The following is a 15,629-nucleotide window of genomic DNA, read 5'->3' as shown; positions in this document are numbered from 1 at the left end:
GTGTCTCTACACATAAGGAGCACGTATTTGTTTTCTGAATTTTTACTGAAAAGCTAATGAGCAGATTATGGAAAACCTACGAACTAATGAGCCATCATGAATATTCATATCAAGTCTCAGGGGTGCCTCTGCTGCTCATCTCTAACCACCAAAGAGGTCTTACAGGATCAGTGTATGACCACTGCTATTTAAAAACAAATTTGCTCTACTCCAAACCACATTTATGTAGTCAGCTGTGATGTCAAAAACCTTTATGGGCCATTACTTATTTGAGAGATAATTTATGAATTTTTTGGGATGGACCCTGCTCCTTGGAGGTCACCATGGAAAAGCATTTACTTCTGTCATTATCCTATTTCCAGCTCTGCTACACAACAGCAAGCAAGCAGAGCTCTGTTCTGGCTATTCCCCCACCATGTGCAGGACATCCATGTGCTGTCATCGCTCAGAGACATGGATGGTGTGATACCCAAAGGCAGCTGTGGTGTGAAATTGAAGATTTTTCTCGTGGGCTCATTCCCACACCAGTTCCACACAGACCTGATGTTCAGGGTCATGCTGTGTTCAGGGGGTGCTGAGTGAGCAGATGTGTAATGCCATGAAATTGTGCAATGTGTTGAAAACTTATGGAAAGGGGTTTCCTGACCATGTTTTGCTGAGTAAAAAATGGCATTTCCCATGGCTGAAATCTTAGCAGAGCACTCCTCCAGCAGATACTGGGCAAAAGTCAGTGGTCTGATGGGCTTACTGAAGGGCAGAGCTCATGTGACTTCAGGAGCAATGAATCACCCCCTTCTGTGATGCATCACCCGCTTCTGTGATGCAGCACAACATGCTTGGTATGGGGAAGACAGAGTGCACTGGAAGGAGGGATTATCTCTACAAAGCCATGCCACCAGCCAGGCTTAGGCAATTAATTATGTTTTAATACAGTATTTTAAAGAATAATTTATAGGCTCACATTAACATGCAGTAAATCCAATCCATTTTCTAAATGTGTTTGTGAATAGTGGTGGTTTTTGGTTTTTTTGGGTTTTTTTTTTTTTTTTTTTTTTTTTTTTTAGGTTATTTTTGTTTTTTTTTTTTTTTTTTTTTTTTTTTTTTTTTTTTTTTTTTATTAAGTAAAAGAAGTAGTTCAATATGAACCCCTGGCAGTTATTGACACACAGCACCCTTTTTTTTACTGGGCCAGATGAGAGCAGGTCATGTAGATAATAATATGGGGTTGTTAGTAGGTTATGAACAGCTAAGTTATAAAGATAAACCTCTTCAGAAAAATGTTAAAAATAAAACATAGAGACGATTTTCCTGATTGATGCTGACTATTGCATGTGTCTTTCCAAACAGCTACAAGTTGTAAAGCTCCAAAAATGTAGATTGTCTTGCTGTCTTTAAAACCATTAAATGAGAAAGCAGGAAAGAGAGCATGAATTTTTAGAGCAACCTTGATGTTAGTGTATGCTGATCATGTCGTGTCTGGTATGGGGGGACAGCAAGGGAAGAGATGGCTGCTTTAGCACATGGACTGCAGGAGAGTAGAAGGAAGAACAGAAATGTGACCTGAAAATAATATTAACTGTGACAATCTGACCATAAGATCTTCCTCATGAACAGTCTGCAGGAGCAGAGCTTGTCACCAGGTTTAAATGCCAGGCATTTCAGAGCAGGGAGGTGGAACAGTTTCACTGCCCGGGGCTCCCAAAGGATCTGACTGGCCACCGGTGCCAGCTTTTTAGTTTTTATTACTGCTTTCACAATACATCCCTACAGACTCATTTGTAATGCTTCTCTCATTCCTCTAAGTGGGGAATGCCAGGATAAGAATACTGGAGATCTTCATACTCTCAGCAGGGAAGCACAGAGAGATGAGAGCAATAGGAAAGCTCCAGGACATTTTCCTCAGTTGGTTCCCTTCAGAACCCGCCCCCTTTGGGGGAGGCACTGCAACAGTGGAGGCAGGAGCTGCAGCCCTGAAAGGTTTGGGAAAGGAATTGCCCACCTCGTTGAACAAGGTGCTAAATCCAGGCACCCTCAGAGCTTCTGCTGAAAACAAATTGCAACTGTTTTCAGTCCTGCCCTGCAAGCTGCCGCATTTTTGCTGCCACAAATAAGCAGCATTTCTACAGTGATTTAGTAGGTGTGGGGAGAAATGACACACTCAGGCTCACATGTCCCTGCCCACCATGGTGTAGGAAGTCATACCTCTGCAGAGCAATGCTTCTTGTCTCTGTGTTTGCCCTGCATTTCACCACTGCTCTTTCTTTCCCAGCCCCATATTTCCACATCAGGAAACTGAACATCTTGGTTCTGCTCAGGAGCTGAATCCTTTCTCCTGGACCTTATTATTCTGATGTTGAGTGGTAAAACCAGAAGCCAGGGCTGCAGCTGTTTGGCTTATCCTTGAAATTTTTCTTTCCACTTTATTTATGACCAGCCATATGAAACTGTTTCTTGAAGATATCACTAAAATTTTAGTTTTCCTGTTGCTTTTTTTTTTTTACTTTGAGATAAGGCCATTTATCTTCCTTGCTCATGTTTTCAGTCTTTCAGCTTCCTCAGGCTGAAGCATTTATTTCTTTAGGCAATAGTTTCTACATTCTTTGAGAGAGAGTCTATTTTTTAACACTATGGTACATGTTACTCTGCTAAACTATTGCATGCATGTAGTTACTCCATTGCATAAATATGCATTTGTGACCAGGATGAAGGAACAGTAAGTTCATGGAAAATTTTTAAAATAAATTTTTGAGGAGCAGTTTGGAGCAGTTCCAGTCTATCTGAGCACTGCAGATGTAATGCAGGCTGCCTGCATTTGCAATGCACAGTAAAAATTATCAGAAGATTCTGATTAGTAAATGGAATGTGTAATGTGTTCCCAGCAGACCATTTTCCCATAAGAAATAGCTCATTTTGAGCCCTGCTTATTTTTCGAAAGTGCATAATAGAGCTGACATTGAGAAAATTTTATGTGGAACAGGGGAAATAAAAAAGCCACCTTCAAGTTATAGGAACTCCAAATCAAATAATTCAGTTGAAACAGTTCTGCATTATTTCTAGCAAAGAATTTGATTGACAGGTGAGCCATGAAAGAGCAGTAAACCTCTGCTCCCAGGGATGTGTGGACTTGCAGCACCATGGATTGTTTAATGTGCCCTGTAAGAGCACACGCTTGGCACGGTGTGAAGGTATTTTCACAACATCACACCACAGCTGGTGATGGACAGCGAGGCAGCTGGTGTCCCATGATGTACCAGCTCACATCTGGCAACTTGTGTCTAAACTGGGTGGATCTTTGGGGTCTGGAGAATTCACAGACATCAAAATCAGTATGTCCCGTGGTCAAGTCACCTCTGCTCTGAGACCCTACACTTCTGTACCACAAAGGCGGATGTTTTCTGCTCTTTGTGAGCTTTTAAAATTATTTGGAAATTGAATTTTGAGATCTCAGTCTTTTCTGGAGAGAATTCTTCCCTGAGACAGGGTTGCTTTTGTCAGCACATCTGCCAGGTGTTTCTTCAGGCTAATCTCTAAGGTGAAGCAGGCATTTATGGCAATTACAGTCCCTCCTTTTTCCAGTTCTTTCAAAAAAAAAATCTGAAAAACATAGAGATGTGTTCTCTGTAGGAAAATGTAGGAATAAAACCTCCTTTTCTGAGGCTTTCCAAGAGTGTTCATGAAAAGGGTCTGTGCTCATACCAAATATTCTAAAATATGTTCATTTGTCACACGTAAACCACGGAAAACCTAAATAAACAGAGGCTACAGATTTTTCTTTATGCAGATTAGGTTACAGACTGAAAAACAGCTGCAAGTTGGCAACCACTGAGAGGTGGGATTGGATTGGCTGCCTTCTCAAACAAAGTGCCACCTCAGAATGAAAATGTGAGGAACAAAATGCTGCATTTCAGCTTGGCAGTCAGCCCTGGTCAGAATGTGAACAGGAGGCTTCTTTGGGGTCCTTGGACACAGAGTGAAATGCCTCTGACAATTCAGTATTGTGCACAGAGATAACATGTCAGCGTATCAAAAGGCAACAGGTTTTGCATTGAGGATCCAACATTTTCCCGACCTCTCCTCTCCTGGTAACCTTGCTCTTAAGAGGGTTATTGTCTTTCCTTTGTTTTGGAAACTTTGCCCATTATCTCTTTTACCTAATCTGGTTTTTTTTTCAATGTGTTTAAAATGCATCATGTACGTTTTCATTTGTAGTTAAATTTCTGGGCTGCTAAGCAGTGATTCTTGGCATGTACGCTGCATTTTCACTTTGATTTTGAGACCTTCCTAACAATAAACTAGAAAAACCACCAGATCATTATTTCTAAGGATCCACACTGATATAAATGCAGCCCTCTATAGCTGAAAAATACCAGTGACATTCCTCTGTGCATCTAATCCTTGACTTCAAGACATCATCAGATCAAAGCCAACCACTCAGCCAGTGTATGCTGGGTTTTCTTCATTTCCAAAAGAAATACCACAACTTGCAGAGCAGAAAATCCCCTGTATCCTTCTATAAAATCCTTCAGAATGAGACACGCTTATGGCTGTGAAAGGAGGGGAAAAGCAGATAAAATTCTGACCTCCTGTAGAAATGAAACTCCTGTTATTTCTGTCACTGAGGCTCTCATTTCACTCAAGAATTGCAACTGTGACTTCCTTTAAAAAGTAACTTGTCTCCTTAAACAATTTTTTTAATAAATGCCGCACTATCACCCAAGGTATGGATTTGTGCTAGTGGAAAGAGACACTCCATTGTGAAATGCAGCCTCTAGAAATTAATTCCCCGTGAGTCAGTTTTGCTGCACTTGGTTTGTTTTGTTTTTTTCCTCTTTTAAATAGACTCATCAATTTTTAGGCCAGATGCGATCACTTTAATTGTTTTGCCTTTCTCTCTACTACCAATTATATCCAGGCATGAATTATTTCCCATTCGAATTACACAGTATTTTAGTTGAGAAATCCTATTTTGATTTGAACAAAGGCAGTGATGGAGAACCCACAACAGCTTTTACTAAATCATTTCAGTGTTTAATAACGACCTGCTTAGATAAATTGTAATCTCCTTTGCAGTCTGAATTTGTCCAGCTCCAAAGAGCAGCCCCAAGACAGTGCAGTACATTTGCTGCTAAGGTTGAAGAACCCACTACCACAGCTTTGCTCACTGCACAGAGATTGTGAGTGTGTCTGCCTTTAACTTTTTCTTGGGTACACTAAACAGCTGTCAGATGAAGACATTTTCAACCTACCTATTCCAAGGTGTCTTAGCAGAAGTGACTAGCACAGCCAAGATAACCCTGCATGCACCAAGGGTGTAGTGTAATGATATTCTCTTGTCTTTGTGCATTCTTTGCACGTTGGAGCGATGGCTGAGTTTCACAGGCCGTGTCTGAAGTTACCCCTCCCTGCCTGACCAGAGCCTTGCCCCTTCCTGCCATTCACAAGGCAGAAAGTCACCAGACCTGCTAGCACAACACCTCATGCCATTTCTCCCTAACCCACTTCAGCTGCAATGATCCATGTCAAAGAAACAATTCACAAACCAACAGGAAAACAGCAACACATTGCTCTAAGTGCTGAGGCTAACCCAGATCCCACTGACAGAACGGGGTTGGGGAGCAATTGCGTCAGCAGCTGCCCTGGCTCACCTGCACATTCCATTGACCAGCCCTTCTCAGGATCCCCTCTTTCTGGAATATTTACACCTAACTTAGTTCCCAGCTGTGCACTGTCCCTTCAATACCCATGGCCTTGTATTTGCTGATGGTTAAGTTCACCAGACATCATTCTGAGCAGGCACCTCACTGTGTTAGAGTGTGCAGCATTTGCCAGGCTCTTTGCTTTGCTCTGGCAAAACAATTTTGATCCACTTTCAGATTTCATTAATTCTTTTATCTGTAAAACAAAAGCCTATGGTTCTTCAAAGTTCTTAAGCAATTGCAGTTCTCAAGATTGATGATCTATTACTAATAATGTTTTATAGTTTTCTCTTTCAGTGAGTTATTGTTGTAAGTCCTTGCCAAATTTTAATGAGGAACCCTACTGCCACACTTTTGGGAACTTGTGAGGGTTGCAGACACATAACCCTCAATGTTGTGTTCAGAGATCACATAAAGACAGCTGCAGTGTTCATCAGTCTCCATTCACCAGTTATTGTCTCCTGGTGACTCCCTTTTCTCTTCCATTCCCTCAGACATGGAGCCCCAGTGTCGTGGTGCCTGGAGCACAAACTTTCAGAAGGACTTATGTCTCCTCTAGCAACTGATTCTTACAACAGGCACCATGAAGTGTCACCACAGTGGAATTTTAGAACGGCTGTGTCTTCATTATCCTTTTGCCATCACACTTTAAGCTTCCTCTCAGGTTCCTTAGAAATATGTTAATTAAAAAAAGAAGTTATTTTCAGCAGAAGAGAGATGAAACACAGTGCTACATGCGTGTAAGCGTCCAGTTGCTGAGGGTGGGGCTCCCACCATCTCTCAGACATCCTGACCTCTGCATGTTGGCTTATTCCTGCTGAACTGTATTTGACTTGGAAGAGTGAAAATAATGGTTTTGCTTCTTACTAGTCTAGCTTATATATATCATTCAACAATTGGCTTTGCCAAGGGCGACTCTTGCTCTGTTAATCCACAAGCTTGCTCTCCAGAGTCCTTCACTGTGGCCTCACCCAGCCTGCCAACTTCTGGATCTACTCAGGGCTTCTTACTCACAGCACAGAAATAATATTGACAGCATCCACTTAAATCAACAAGACAGCTTTGGGACTATGCTTACAACTATTAAGTCAAAGCATAAATACTTCTGTAAACCTCAAAAACGTAAATTTAGAGTGGGAAACTGCTTGAAAATTCACCTGTCACAGGTACTACTGCAGTTCCAGTGTCATATAAACATGAAGTAACTTTTGTTTTAACTTAGTAGGATTCCTAATGAAATATCTTGTGACTGCTTTTGTTTTTAAATTTACTATGCTTTAGTTCAGTAATTGGTTTATGACTGTAATTACTAGTCTTTCAGGCAACACTTATTAAAAACAAATTATGTTGCTGCAAACTCTGGTGATTTCATGATCATATAGATCCATATAAATCACAGTTAATTAAGCTCTTTATCACTTAAGTTTTCCATACACAATGTATTTACAGCATTACAATTACAGGCAATATTCCTACCTTTGCACGCCAATTTAGTCATATTAAAACAAAAATGGGTTTGTAACCACAGAGGCTGAAAACCAGAATTTACTTAAGTAGCCTGCTGCACACTAACAATGATATGATGGTGTAAGCTGATAGTATTTATCTAGAGAGGGGAAAAAACCCCTAGAAATATAAGCATAATCTGAAAAATGCTATTTTTGAAAAGGGAAAATGAAGCAAGCCAAGATAAAACTCTTTGAATATATGTTTCCCTTCCAAGTCTTATCAGAGTTGTTACAGGGTATAATTCTGGCTGCACTAAAATAAAAAAAAAAACCCAAATCAAACAACGAAACACCTAAGCCAGTTAAGAGTGCAAGTATTCCTTAAGATGTCCAAGCTGAAATGTGCAAATAAATATCGTCTGGACTTGTTTTCTTCTTTACAAGATCCACTCTCTAATATATTTCTCTTTAATAGCCGTTACCACTTCCATTAAAGGTTTTTGTATTAAAACAGCTACGGAATGTCTCCTGACTTGCAGAAGTCTCTGAGCAGTAAAGTTAAAAACCAAAATGTGCTGTTGGTCTTCAGGAATTAGAATCTTTCAAGGGCAACTCCACTAAACTTCCAGGCCAAGATTCAACAGTTGCAAGTTTTGATCTTCAAAAGGGTATAATTCAAAATAGAGATGGTTTTTAATGCTTGTGGAATAAAGAAAATCATCCGTCAACCAAACCACTTGCACTGACCTTCTCCATTTTTGCTTTCATATTTATTATGGCTGGAGAAATCCACCAGCTAACAATCATTAACTTGAACTCAATGCACTAGAAAGTACTTAGGAGCTGCTTCCTCCTCTCCCTGCACACATGAAGGCCATGCTAGGTGAGAGGTGTCTGGCTGTGCTCTGCAGGGGGACCCATGGCACCACAAAGGGACTGGCAGGTGACATGTCCATCTGCAGCCCAGCACTGGCTGGCCAGCACCTCCAGGGCCTGAGATAAAATAATATTAGTAATAAATACTGATTTCAGGCTGAACTGACTAACATCACTAGTAATTTATTAAAGCTGGCTGCTGTGGGGATGAATATCTTCAGGCGGCTGGCATAAGGTGATGTATCAACATTTCCTTATATAATCACCACACAGTTCCTACAGGTACACATGTATTATTGCTTTATGCAATACATCCTTGGAATTTCTGTCCCATTAGTTTAGTCACTTTGATGGCTGCTTTTGTGAGATGCTTCAATCCTGACTGGCATAGAGCATCTCCAGTGTGAGATGTAGCATGTTATCATCTCATGTTTTCTGTTTCTTCATCAATATTTTTTCAAGTGGGTGCCCTGCTCCCAAACACCCAGCAACTCATTTCTTGCTGTGGTATATTGATAAGCTGAGTATATTTATGAAGAGATTAGGAGCCATGCTTTCTTAATATTTATGAATTCATTTGCATTTCTCTAGCCCTGAAAAAGTCATTAAATAAAACAATAAGGTGGATGTTGGAGCCAGTTTGAAAAAGATTTTGTGAAATACTGTATTTTAAATGTTATTTTAGCAGGTGGGAGCAGCATACTTATAATGGCCAAAAAAAAATAAAAGGAAAAGATCATTAAAAAACAAAAAAAGTCCTACCTCAAATGTTACCAAAATGTCACATCACAGAAACACTTTCAAAGAGAAAGATATGTTCTTTCCTGATGCACCAGTTCCATAATATTGTGACATTTACATTCTAATGATAACTAAACTTTGATCTTTGGGAAATTTTAGAGCAAAGAGCCTGATTTGCTGTGATTTTGCCACCTCCCCGAGGGAACTAGATGCAGCCTGCAAACCTCACAGGAGTTATACAAACAGAAAATAAGAAAGTAAAATATTGGGAAAGATGGCTGTTTGGATTATGTGTGCACAGAGAAGTCATGAGGATTAACCAGGTTGAACACTGAGGTTTGGTTAAGGATAGCTATACAAAACCCATGCAAACACTCCCCTGCACTTAGGAGGACAGGGAGCTGAAGACATAAACCTGAACCCATCTATCTTTTACTGACACTGGGTCTTGAGAAGCTGGGGGGTAATGGGCTAAAGGGATTGCAGAGCTTCAGCTTTACTCCTAATCCATGTCACAGAATTAAAACTAACAAGGTGAGGAAATCCTGTAAAAACCCTCCTTGGGAGAGAGTAAAGGACATCATTCTGCATACAGCTAGGTAGAGTACAGCTGGTGCTGCTCTCTCAGCAAGGTGGAGGCTGTGGAGCCTCCTTACTTTTGCTGGGTGCGCTGTCACATGTCCTGATAAAAACATCTACTTTAACAATTAGGCTTGGGCTTGACTCAAGTTGCAGGAAAGGTTTGCACTGATGGTGAAATACTGGCATCTGGATGCGGCTGAAGGCAAATCCCCATTGTACACTGCAGCCATTCTTTGGTCTCTCTCCCCTCAGAGCCTGGAAGGAAAATTTTCCCTCACAATGTTTTTCTTTCAAAAGCCCAGCAGCTACTGAGTTTTCAGGAACTGTTTTATTTCCTTTGGTGTGCTGGGAAACTGTCTGCCTTTAATGTGCATAAAAGGGGAAAGAGCAATTTTACCTGGGTTTGTACCTTGCTGGATCCTGCAAGGCACATCATGCAACTCAGTGATATATTGGAGTGAGCAGGTTCCTTGCAACAGGGAGATAGAAAGAAAAAAAAAAAAAAAAGAAAATAAGTGGTACACAATGCCATGCAACCAAAGATGTCTTGTTTCTGTAATCATCTGCTACCATACCCCTATCCTGGGCAATGTTGTGCTTCTCCAAATTGAAGAAGCCTTTAGGTTCATTAAGGTCTCCCAAAGACAGCATCTTCTTCCCCAAAGGAATTTTCATCAACTGCCCTTCAAAGTAATATATGGGACAGAATCAATTAACTCTTAAGGATTAGAATCTGAGCTACATGAAATAAATTCAACTACTTGCTCTTGGATGGAATATTTGCTGTAAGTAGCAATCTCCTTAGTGTCACTGTGCTCAAGATAATAGTTTGTGGTGTGGCTTTTCAGAGCCCAATTATCAAGCAATGTATATTCTGTGTATTTGAGTAATTCAGTGATACCATCAATATTAATCTTTCTGCTGGAACTGATGCATAGCAAAATATCTCCAATGAGAGAAATACAGGGCTTACTGCTAAAATTCTTGCATAAGCTTTTCATACAATAATTCTGAACTTCAAATAATGTAATGTTACATTGAACTAAAAAATGAAATTCTCCCATCTGAAAATGAAAAGTGTCTTTTGTGATTGACATAGAGTGTTTAAGGGTTAGAGTTCTCATATGCAGGGAAATATCTGTGGAAGAAAATACAAACTTTGCAAATTCTTCTTGGTTTGCTTAGTTAATAACACTCAATGTTTTATATTTAATTACAGTAGATTGCAATTCATTATTTCAAACAGATTTAAAACCTAATAAGCATCAGACTGCAGAGCAAATACTCTTCCTTTGTGCACATAACCACTTCCAGCTTCTCAACCTTTTGTAATATAAGTACAGGAAAAAGAATTTAAAATATGTACATAAAGAAAGATACACTAGAACATTTTGTCTGTTCATTGGAGCTGGATAGTCAACATGACAAGAAAAATTAAACTGGGATTTAGAGACACTTTTTTTACTTTGTAGAATGAAGAGCTTTCATGATTTTACTTTAATTACCTTCTTGTTCAGTTTTTCCTTTGTTGTCTAAAATATCAATGAGATTTCTGTCTTTTATTTTCCATTGTTATGAATCTCTAGAGCAGAATTGCTGCCTTCAAGTAAGAGAATAGAAACCGGAGACAAAGGCACAGAAATGTTTAGGCAACAGATTACATTAAAAAAAAAAAAAAAAAAAAAAAAAAAAAAAAAAAAAAAAGAGGGAGAGAAAGAGAAAGAAAGTACATCTTTATGAAGTGAAATTTATAAATATTTTTATTTCTTCCTACTGCAGAAACTTTCTGACCTCCTCCAGGATAGTTTCCCAAAACTGCTGTGAAGGCAGCAAAGTAGAAGATGGATGGAGAGACTGCAGTGCTCTTCCCCTGCTGAGCTCTGCCACAAGGCAATGCCAGCTCAGCTCTGCCCTCTTCCAGTCCCTTTATCCACTTCTTACTCAAGCCTTGTCTGTAGTTAGACTTCTAAGCTGTATTGGGAAGGAAAAGAGCTAGAAGAAACACGCAGAGAAAACCTGCTGGCTGACCCTGGGAATTAGGTGTATTCAGGTCACTGCAGCTCACACAATGTGGCAGTTGAAGTGAAGCAGCATCATAAGACCCATAAAATCATACAATCATTCATGTTGGAAAAGACCTTTAAAATCCTTGAGTCCAACCATAAACCCAGCACTGCCAAGTCACCACTAAATCATGTCTCTAAGTGCCATGACTACACATCTTCTAAATACCTCCAGGGATAATGACTCATCAAAAGAAAACCTTTTTCTAAAGCAAAGAAGTCTGAATTAACCAAAGCTTGGTAGCATGAGGATAAGATTAATAGCAGTGTACCACTTCTAGAATTACAGTGTTGGCAGAAAATTATTTGTTTAAAAGAATTCTTTCTTTAAAGAAATACACTACATTGTTATCATAACTGTAATAAACCCAAAATATTTCAATCATAATTTTGTCTGGGAAACTAACTGTGAAATAACAAAATCCCCATAACTTTGCTTTTGGTATGTGAAAGAGAACACATCTAAATTAATCCTCACATCTTTTCACAGCTAGATTGATGAATAACTATGTCCTAGAGAACAAAACTAGGATTTCCAAAGACGGGAAAGCAGAGAAGCTGAACTACTGCTCCTTCAATCACCTTTTACTCCACACTGGTGATTGTGAAGAAAGTGGAATGGAGACCACTGAGGACTTAAGACACCAGAGCTGAGGACAGATAAGTTCTTCTTTTCCAAAAGGTTGTTTAGGAGAGGCAGACAGCCTTATTCCCAAAAAAAACCACGTGGTCCAAGTGACTATGGACCCTCCATGCATGCCAGCATGTGTTCTAAATTAAACAAGGAGAGGTCAGCCTTGGGCACAGGTACCAAACCTACCAGATTGCTGTCAAATGAGCACAAACCTCTCAGAGCAGAAGTGCCATGGCACAGCTGTAAACCTGCTTGAAAGGCTTCACACTAAAGCCAGCATCCAGCTGTGAAAAGTTTTTGTTCTTAAGGAAAAGCATTGTTCTGCCAGCCCACTGAGCTCACAGAGAGCCTCTGATCAGCTGGAGCTAACAAGATACTTGTTAAGAGCCAGCTTAAATTAGTCAAGGCCTAGTACAGATGATGAAAAAATGTAAGGTGAGGTCTTTTTAATCTCTCATTTATATTTTTACATTGGTCTTCTACTAAGGGGGAGAAGGGAGTAAGAACTTCAAAGTTTCTTCAGCATATACAAACCCCAAGAATTTGAGACACCTTCATGATATTTAGTATGAATGCAAATAGCTCTTCCCAGGTCTTTGTTTTCCTTTTTCCAAGTTTTTAATGGGTTTGGCCTCAGGGTCCCTTACTCTTGAACAACTCTAGTGTAGAAAGTAATAGGTGTTAGTCTGGTTATTCTGAGCCCCAGGAGAGTATTATGCTCACTTCAGGCAGTCTTTGCCATCCCTCTCAGCAATGAACTGCCCTTAATAGCACAGCATCCAGCTTCAGGATGTGTGCATAGAACTATTTCACCAGTATCTCGTTCTGGGGAGAGGCTTTCACCTGGGACACCTTCAGTTTGGGTTCAAAGTCTAGGTGTATGACAGAGATTATTTTGTGGATGTGAAGCCACTCATTGCCTCTGTGCTTTATATCTGAATTGGGGAGGACCATTTTCACCTGTAAGAGGCTGAGGTAGTGCTAATTTGCTGTGGCTTCAGAGGATGAGAGAGCTGCATCAGTGCTTAGAAGATTTAACAGAGTCACATCTGTGTAATGTCCAAGAGATTTTTATTAGGTGGATATTGTGTTGAGGTTTTAAATTGAGGTGGAATATGGTATGCCTCTGCAAGCTCAGAAGAACAGGTCTCACTCCCACTGCAAGGTTTGAGCAGACCTCTCATTTCAGGAGGAAGTCCTTCATCTTGCTTTCTTGTCTGCCTGCAGATGGCTTAAAGACACCACAGAATATTTTTCCTAAGGTAAAAAATGCCTCTGCAGATGACAAGATTTTAAAAGGTTGTTTCTTATCAATTGAATTCTGAGTTGAAATTGAATAGTGGCTGCCTGAGACCAATATATAGCTTGTAAAGTGAAGGCCTGACAGACAAAATACACACCTTCTTCTATCTTGTATTTATTCTTTTTTATGGCCCAGTCAAGACAGGAAACATTAAGTGCACTATTACGTTATAAATTTACTTGTGAACTACTTTCCTGGGGAAGGATGGTGTAAGCTGAATCTCCCCCTCCTCTCACTAAGGCCCACAACCTTTATAAATGACAGCCTCCTCTCCTTCTGAAGATGTCTCCAAGTGCCATTGCCTGCAGGTCCTTGCTCTGCTGACAGCCTTGGGGAGCAGCATGTCTGGGTTAGCATGGATGTCTCTCCCCAGCTGTGTCACCTGTACCCACATCCTTGCATGGCACTGACTGCTATGGCTCTCTTCCCCACCATGTGGGAGGGCAGACAGCATTTTGGGAATGAATGTGTAATACCAGACAAGAAAGAGGGAGAATGGCTAAAGCCAGGTCTTCCTCAGAGGTCTGCGTTTCTTCTCAGCAGCTGAGTTGCATGGGAAGATGTAGATCTCCAAGCTGCTCTCTGCAAACAACTTCTGTGACGAATTTAGACCCTCTGTGCCTCTTGCTTGCCAGAAATTCTTGTGAGAATACACCAGACATGAAGAAAGGCAGGGAAACAGCCACAGCTGGAGCCTGGCCAGCCCAGCTGGCATGGTGGTGTGTGTGAAGCCCCTGGAGCCTGTCCAGGGATAGGATGGCGGGTGAAGCTGCTGGCAGCACGACCTGCTTTCCTTCTCCCACACATGACAATAGCCAGGTCATGATAAAAGGGGCAGCCAGACTTGGAACAAAAACAGTGGGCTGCACTCATGAGAACTGCTGCAGCACCGAACAGCTGGAGATCACTGATGTTTATCTCTGGGGGAAATGTGTCTGCTTCCATTTTGCCTTCATGTTGCTACACTGTTTGCAAGGAAAGGCAACCCCTTCTGAAGATAAACCACTGAGCAGCTGAGCCAGAAGAGCTATACTACGATTCAAAAGGCTTTGCCTGTTTGTGTATCACACCACACGTCCCTGTAAATGTGTGTTGTCATAATGGCAGCACTGGAACGTCCCTTTTGTCAATGTACTGACTTGATCTATTGAGAAGTCCCTCGGTGTGATGTGTGCTCAGGTAAATTGTGCTGATTAGCTTTTCAAGAGGGGCTAATGAAAATCCCATTATCACTATTTAACAAAAAGGTATCACTATTTAACAAAAAGGAAATCTTTTGGAGCTGGGCAAATATTTGGCATCAGTCATGTGTTTCTGTGAACAAACCTCTTTAGAGTGGCTGCTGATGCCACTGTCTATAAAGAGCCATGCATGCAGGTCAGGAGTAAAAACTGATGTTGCTAAAATGTGTAACATAAATATTTTGTTTTACAACCAAAGAACTTGCGGTAATCACACTTTCAGGATTATACAAAAGGAATTATATCATTTTCAGGGCTATGAGTACAGACCAGACAATTTAGCAAAGACACCTAATATCTAATCTAAAGGCTTCATCAAGTATTTTCATTACTAACACTAACTGTAATGCTCGACTAAAAAAAATAAATAAAGTGGTGGGGCTAAGGGATTAAATGAGCCCAGTTTTCTAGAATACATATATACAGACAATCACCATAACAGCTTGTCCCAGATTGAGACATTTTGTAATCTGCTGGCTTTAACTCATATCATGATAAGAGCAAGACACACAAGCATGCCTTTGAAAATGTAAGCATTTCTCTTTCTTTCTGTATAACTGAAGGCTAAGCCTGCAAGGATTTTTAGAATAACTCCAGAGAGGAAGTTTCTAAGAAGAGAACTCATTGTACCCAGAAATGGCTCTTGCTATGCTTGTAGGAGTACATTCTGCAGGCAGCTTCCCAGCAAGAATGAATAATTCTAATTAGAAATGTGGGGGGGGGGGGGGGCATTGGGCTAGAATGAAGGTCAAGAAACTTTGAAAAAGATTTGCATTTTATAAGAAGAGCTTCTACAATATGTAAGTGTCCGGACATTTCATTAAACAAAATCTGCTGAATATCAATAATAGAGCTGGCTGTTGTCTCTTGATTGTACTATACCCTTCACATCCAGTATTACCTTATTTTTCCATAAGCAGGGATAGATTTTTACAATTAACTACAGCATTTGTTGGACCCAATAACAGTAACTTCTTTCCTTAAGCTGCTCTTTTCCAGGGTCAGAAGGAAATTGCCTTCTCTTCACCTTCAGTGTCGCACTGCT

Source organism: Pyrgilauda ruficollis, unplaced genomic scaffold (genome assembly GCF_017590135.1).
Source record: "Pyrgilauda ruficollis isolate IOZ18807 unplaced genomic scaffold, ASM1759013v1 scaffold30, whole genome shotgun sequence".
Lineage (NCBI taxonomy): Eukaryota > Metazoa > Chordata > Aves > Passeriformes > Passeridae > Pyrgilauda > Pyrgilauda ruficollis.
Note: the sequence above shows the minus strand (reverse complement) of the source record.